Source organism: Pinus tabuliformis, chromosome J (genome assembly GCF_031772625.1).
Source record: "Pinus tabuliformis cultivar Carrire ecotype Pingquan chromosome J, CPIR1, whole genome shotgun sequence".
In the NCBI taxonomy this organism is placed as follows: Eukaryota; Viridiplantae; Streptophyta; class Pinopsida; order Pinales; family Pinaceae; genus Pinus; species Pinus tabuliformis.
Genome location: NC_142295.1, coordinates 169,414,607 through 169,421,372, shown reverse-complemented (window position 1 = coordinate 169,421,372; position 6,766 = coordinate 169,414,607).

The following is a 6,766-nucleotide window of genomic DNA, read 5'->3' as shown; positions in this document are numbered from 1 at the left end:
AACCCTGTGATGAAATCAATGGAAATGACCTCCCATTTCCATTCGGTAATCACAATCGGCTGTAGCAGTCCACCTGGATGCTTACACTCTTCTTTCACTTGTTGACAGTCGAAACACCTCACCATAAACTCTGCTACATCCCCCTTCAAATTTGGCCAATAGTCTAATCTCTTCACTAGTGTCAGTGTCTTCTGATAACCTATGTGACCTAAATAAGGTTTCACATGAAACTCCCTCAATATCACCTTCTTGAGCTCACTGTTGTCTGGTACATATATCCTGTCTCGAAACTTGACCAATCCATCCGCTGTAAGACAATAATCCATACCTTGTGCACCTGCACCTGTACCTGTTCCTGTACCTGTACCACTACATGTACCTATACTTGCACATGTACCTTTACATGTACTATAACCGGTACCAGTACTAGTACCTTGCTGCAGCCTGTGCACAATCTCCATATACTTGACATTCTGTTGACATGCCTACAAGATCCTATCCTGTAAGTCTGTCCCATAGGAACCCATAGCTACCAAGTGATGTACCTGTACCCATATACTGAGAGCATCTTCCACCCCGTTCTCTTTACCTTTGATGTACTTAATCTCAAAATCAAACTTGTTGATCATGGCAAACCATCTAGCTTGCTTGGAGTTCAGATTCGACTGGTCAAACAAATACCTCAACCCAATGTGATCACTCATAAGTAAAAAACTCCTGCCAAGAAGATAGAGTCTCCACACCTTCAATGCATGTATAATCGCTGGTAACTCAATATCATGTGTCGAGTAGTTCTTCTCGTGCTCATTTAGTTTCTAGGAATCATAGCATACCACTTGTCCATCCTGCATAAGAACTCCATCCATGCATACCACAAACTCTTTGTCCGGATCTACCATCTCTAGCACTGGTGCATGTGTCAACAACTGCTTAAGCTACTCAAAGCTAGCCTCACACTTTTATGTCCACTCAAACTTCTGACCTTTCCTTTGCAATGATGTGATGGGATAATAAATCTACGAGAAGTTCTTGATGAACCTCCTATAATATCCTGTTAAATCCATGAAAGATCTCACCTCATCCATGCTCTTAGGAGCTACCCGTTCCATGGAGCCTCTTATCTTCTCTGGATATACTGCAATTCTATCCTTGGAGACAACATGCCCCAAGTAGTGAACCTCAGTTTGAAAGAAACTACACTTGCTAAGATTAGAATACAACTGATGCTCTCTCAACAACCTCAACACTAGTGTTAAATTCTCGACATGCTCTTCCTTATTTTTAGAATATACTAGTATATCATCAATGAAAACAATAACAAACTTATCCAAATATGGATGCAACACACTATTCATCAAACACATGAATGTAGTTGGAGCATTAGTTAAGCCAAATGGAACAATAACAAACCCATAATGCCCATACTTGGTCCTGAACATAGTCTTGTAAATGTCCTCCTCTTTGATGCGTACCTGATGGTATCCAAATCTTAGATCAATCTTCAAGAACACTGCTTCTCCCTTCAGCTGATCGAACAAGTCCTTAGTAAAGGGTACCTGTTCTTGATAGTCACTTTGTTCAACTGCTTGTAGTCAATGCATAATCTGAGAGTACCATCTTTCTTTCTCACAAACAAGACCGATGCACCCCAAGGCGATACACTTGGCCTAATGTATCCCTTATCCAACATTTCCTTTAACTCAACCAACTCGAATGTGCTCATCTTGTATGGTGCTTTCAATGCTGGAGCTACCCCTAGCACTAACTCAATAGAAAATTATACCTCCTTGTGATATGGAAAATTTGTAATGTCCTCAGGAAATACATGTTGAAACTGCTGCAAAATGGGGTACCTGTTCAACACATCTACATCCTCAGCCTCCTTACCCTTATCACTAAAAATGTGTACTACAAATAGCTTACACCCTTTCCTGTGGATACACTTTTCTTGCATCACTATCACCATCCTAACTGATGTGGCTTTCTTCTTACCCTATAAGACTCTTGGTTCCCCACTGTCATCAACACACTCAATAGCTTTGTCATAGCAATCTACCTTGGTCCTATGAAGGTACAACCAATCCATGCCCAACAACATACTGTGTGATCCCAATGGTAACACATTTAGATGTGCTATGGTAGGAATACCATTCAAATCAAATGCGCAAGCTCTTACCCAATGATGAACTCACTTCTTTGTACCTGTAGCCAACTGCACCAACCAAGACTCTGCATGCAATTCCTTACTCAAACCACACTTATCCACAAGGTTAGTACTAACATAGCTATAATTAGATCCAGGGTAAATCAAAATAGAAATAACTTGATCACAAAGCTTACCATCCATATCAATGATAAATGCCTGGTGTTCTACCTACATGTTGTCCACTACTGCATAGATACGTGGAATAATCTGACCAACATCCCAAATAGTTTGCGCCTCCTGTGCATTGTATATATTAGGCCTTCCACCCTGATGCTACGAACAATCTCTCCTAAGGTGTTCCTCACCACATGTACAACACTCCAACAGATTAGTACCATCACTCTATGATGTTGATGATGCTGTTGTGACCCATGTCCCTATCTAGATGTATTAAACTTCTTTTGCGGTGCCATATTTCTTTTCCCATCTTCATTCTTAGGTCTTGTTCTCTTAGACTGCCATTTACCTCAACCTTTGTCTTTTCCCTTCCATCCATGCTAAGATTCATTCTTATGCTTTGACTGCTCGTAGCAATGCTTCAATTTCCCAATGACTTCCTCAAGTGACCGAGTCTCATCATACTCGATCCGATCTCTAAAAACTAATGGAAAATCATTGACAAACTTATGAACTTTAGCCTTCTCTATTGTGGGGAAAAGTATCCGATGCGGATGACCCTATCCCTACTCTAAAGGTGACAGTCTTTAGCAACAACTGAAAGTAAAGTTTTGATGATTTCCTTTATGAAAGTACAGAGAGAATGAAGAAAGATTAACCAACCTGGTGTCTTTCGCTTAGTCGATCCTTGTCCTCTCTCTTTGTCTCTTGTTCCCAGCTCCTTGCTCTCTTTGCCGGTCCAGCTACACACAGATCCTGCACAAAACAAGAGAGCAAACTACAAGATACAAGTACTCATAACTGACGCATGGATTAGAGTGAATCAAATATACATGTAAATACAATACATCAATGCAATACAAGTATATAGGAGAACATGCAAAACTTTATTGATAGAAGTAACAGGGTTCTGAGAAGGTTACAACCAATGATGGCTCCAATCCAGCAGCACCTCCCCAGCAGCAAGAACTCTCTTCTTCACCTCTAGTAAAACAATCACCCAATAGCTCTAACTGTAAACCAACAGCACCTCCTTGCTTTACACAAAATTCCCGCCCCCTTAGACCTCATAGAAGAGCTCTATATATAGGAGAGAAGAAGAGAGGATGAGTCAGCTTGAGACTGACATGAAGCTGCCTTGTGTCCTCTCCCTCTTCAGTTAATCTTCAGTTCTTGAGTCCACTTGGAGATCCTTGCTTACACATGGTGATCAAGTACCTCTTACTCATCACAGGGCGAATCTCATGAACCAAGTGTCAGTTTGGAAGCTTCCTGGGCAGTTGACACCTTGCAGAATGACTGTGCCACTTGGCCAATCTCGCCCAGCGCAGGTAGCCTTCATTAGATTTGACTTCCAGCGCAGGTACAAGGAGGAGCAGTTGCATTCCAGCGCAGATGCTCAGTGGAGCAGCTGACATGATCCAAAATTAGCCTGTTTTGAAGTGTTTTCAGGTGGAGAACTGATTGGAAGTGCTGTTGTTTGATGACCTTGTTCTTTTAGGGGTAAGAACAACATGTTTAGGGACTGAGGATCCCTGTAATTATTGACATTTCATGCTCCATGTCGCGAGGCACAAAAATGTCTATAACAGTTGCCCCCTAAAGTATGAGGCCGTTTATCGGGTGAAATGCTTTATCTAGAGGGTCCGAAGTTCATTCCAGTGCTGAGGAGGCGCCCTGTAATACAATACAATACAATACATTATTTTTCATTCTATTTTCATGATCTAGCTGAGGCGGGCATTCCCATGCTCAGCTTTTATAAATACATTTTGGTACATATGACAGACGATCGTCTGAAGGTAGACTGATAATTTTCTGCTGAAATTATCATCCTTTGAATAGGATGATCATCTGCTGCAATGATGTACATGGCAAATGCTTTTATATTTCCTGAATATATATCGCAGCCCGGATGGATGAAACTAGATCCGGGGTCTTCAAACTCGTTCGATCTTCACTCTAAGTACAAGTCGATCCATGTGAGAATTTGCTGAAGTCGAACATGGAAAGACATCGCTTGATTACCGGTCAATAATGAAAACCGTTAACAAGCGCGAGAGGAATCACCAATAATGACGATGACCCTCAAGGTACTGCAGTACAATTCACGTGGCGTGAATAAAGGACTTGGCGTCGAACGCCACGCAAAATCTTCTGGTCGAAGGTCATTGATGTATACCTGTCGCCGGAAGTGAGAAACTTGCCATTGAGGCATGCAAGCTTCAAAGTACTGATGGGGGTGTTCCTAGATCAACTTCTTGGATAATGAGCTGAAGTCGACAAGAAGCGATCCGTCAAAGGAGGGCCTTAATGAATCCCACATCAATGACACGGAACGGAGCTAATGATTTTAGTGGAGGTGAAAACAAACTGTGACATATGATTCAGGGTGGCGATCATGAATGGATGAAGGATAATGTATGGCAGTGGATGGGACACGGTTGACACTTTCAGAATGACCCCTCTTGAACATATAACGACACTGATGCGATGGATCGGTAGCATTACCCCAAATGTGGATGGTTTGGCGAGGACCATGGCGATGAGACCGGTGAATGAAACAACCCAACCCGATGTGGTACGGAGGAAAAGTGTCATGTTCAAGAGTGACTTGCTACCATTAAACTTTGATGTTCTCCCAATTTTTCCCCAGTCATTTCTGACCAGTACCTCTTTATTTTTGTCAAGCTTGAGGAGGATAACATATGCTTGTTCTATAACCTGCCCTTCGGGCAAGCCCATCGCTATGATTTAACGAGCCTAGCGATAGGGAAACTCGTTCTCGTCTAAAGACAAGTTTGTCGCTATTTAATCATTTTAACGAGTCTAACGACAAAGAAAACTCGGTCCTTTTCATTTTTAGAGAGTCTGAAAAGGTACAGAAAGTCAACTCCATGATTCCTTTTTCGTCATCTAATCCCTTAAGTCCGAAAAAGTATAAAACAATACAGAAGGGATGGCTGTTCGGTACTTTTACGAGCCGAACAAGACAAGCGCTCGATCTTTTTGTGTAATAATCCCTCAGGTCCAAAAAGATTAAAATCTAGAGGAGGGATAGCGTTCCGGTCGTTTAACGAGCTGGAAGGCCAAAACTCGGCAAACTTTTCATATTTTACGAGTCAGTGAAAAGAGCTCAAAGAAGACTCGTTTTTTGAGGAACGAGTGATAAACAGGGGTAGCAGCAGATTCCAGGTACAAATTGGAATTTTCCAATCACGGTAGTGTCACAAGGATGGCTAGGTGAAATCACTCTTCGCAGCTGTTCCTCAAAAAGGGTAAACACACATATGGGGGTGAACGACCGGCCAAATGAAATGGAGGTGATGGATGAAAACACGACCAAGGCTTTTAAGGCTTATAAATTTACGATCGCAATGGTTATTTACCGAGATAGGTTCATTTTTTTAATGAGCTTGAACTTTGGCGGAAAAACTTTGCTCACACTTTTCTATTTTTTAACGAGCATAAATTCTGTGGTAAAACTGCTCGATTCATGGTCAAATTTAATTTTTTACTTTTACTAGCTTTTCTCTTTTCAAATGTAGTACTTCATCTTCAATTGCTGCAACAAATTTTGTTAGAAATGGACAATATTTGCATGAAAACGAGATTATAACCCTAATATTTAACTTTAAACTGTGTAAAAGTCATAAAAAGGGGTTTTTACCTCTCATTTACCATTTCATTTGCATTTTGCTTGTTGGAGCTCTGGAGGTGCCTCTTTTTCCTTGATTTTCACCAGCTGATTCCGGGAGATTCTGTGGACGATTTTCGGCGCCGTTTGGACCAGGTAGGAGCTAAACCTTAGCCCTTCACTTTCATGGTTTCCTTTTTCAGTTTCATGCATGTTTTTCAGGGTTTCTAAGCCCCAGGGGTTTCATCAGGGCGCCCTGGCATCAGCGCAGGTTCCCCTTTCGAAAATTGCGCTGTATTTCAGGCAGCCTTAAGGCAGACTGCCTTACAGCGCAAGGGGAAGCCTCTCTGCCTGCGCTGGGCCTAGAAAAGCTGACCTTGCATGTGTTTTTTGATGATTTTTTCGCCAGATTTTCATCAAAATCAGGAACTTACTCCTTCTCTTGTTTGCTTGCAGGGAACTTTGAACAAAATGTCCCTTACATGGCGAGAACGAGAACATGAAGCAGAGGACATGGTTGCACTCCATGACCCAGTCACGGTGAACGCGCTTCGGAACTGTGGCCTGCTGAAGTTCTTCCGTATCTCTAGCATGAGAGCACAGATTTCTTTACTGCAGTATATGCTTGATGCTTGGGATCCTGTTAACCAAGTATTCCAGATTAGGGGGAAGTCTTTCCCTTGACCATAGAGGACATGTACTTCTTGACTGGGTTGTCAAGGCGGGGTGCCCCCATTTCTTTGTCAGGTACGGCTCGAGGGACTACTTCCACCAGAGACTATATCCGTCAGTATTGCCGGGAAGGT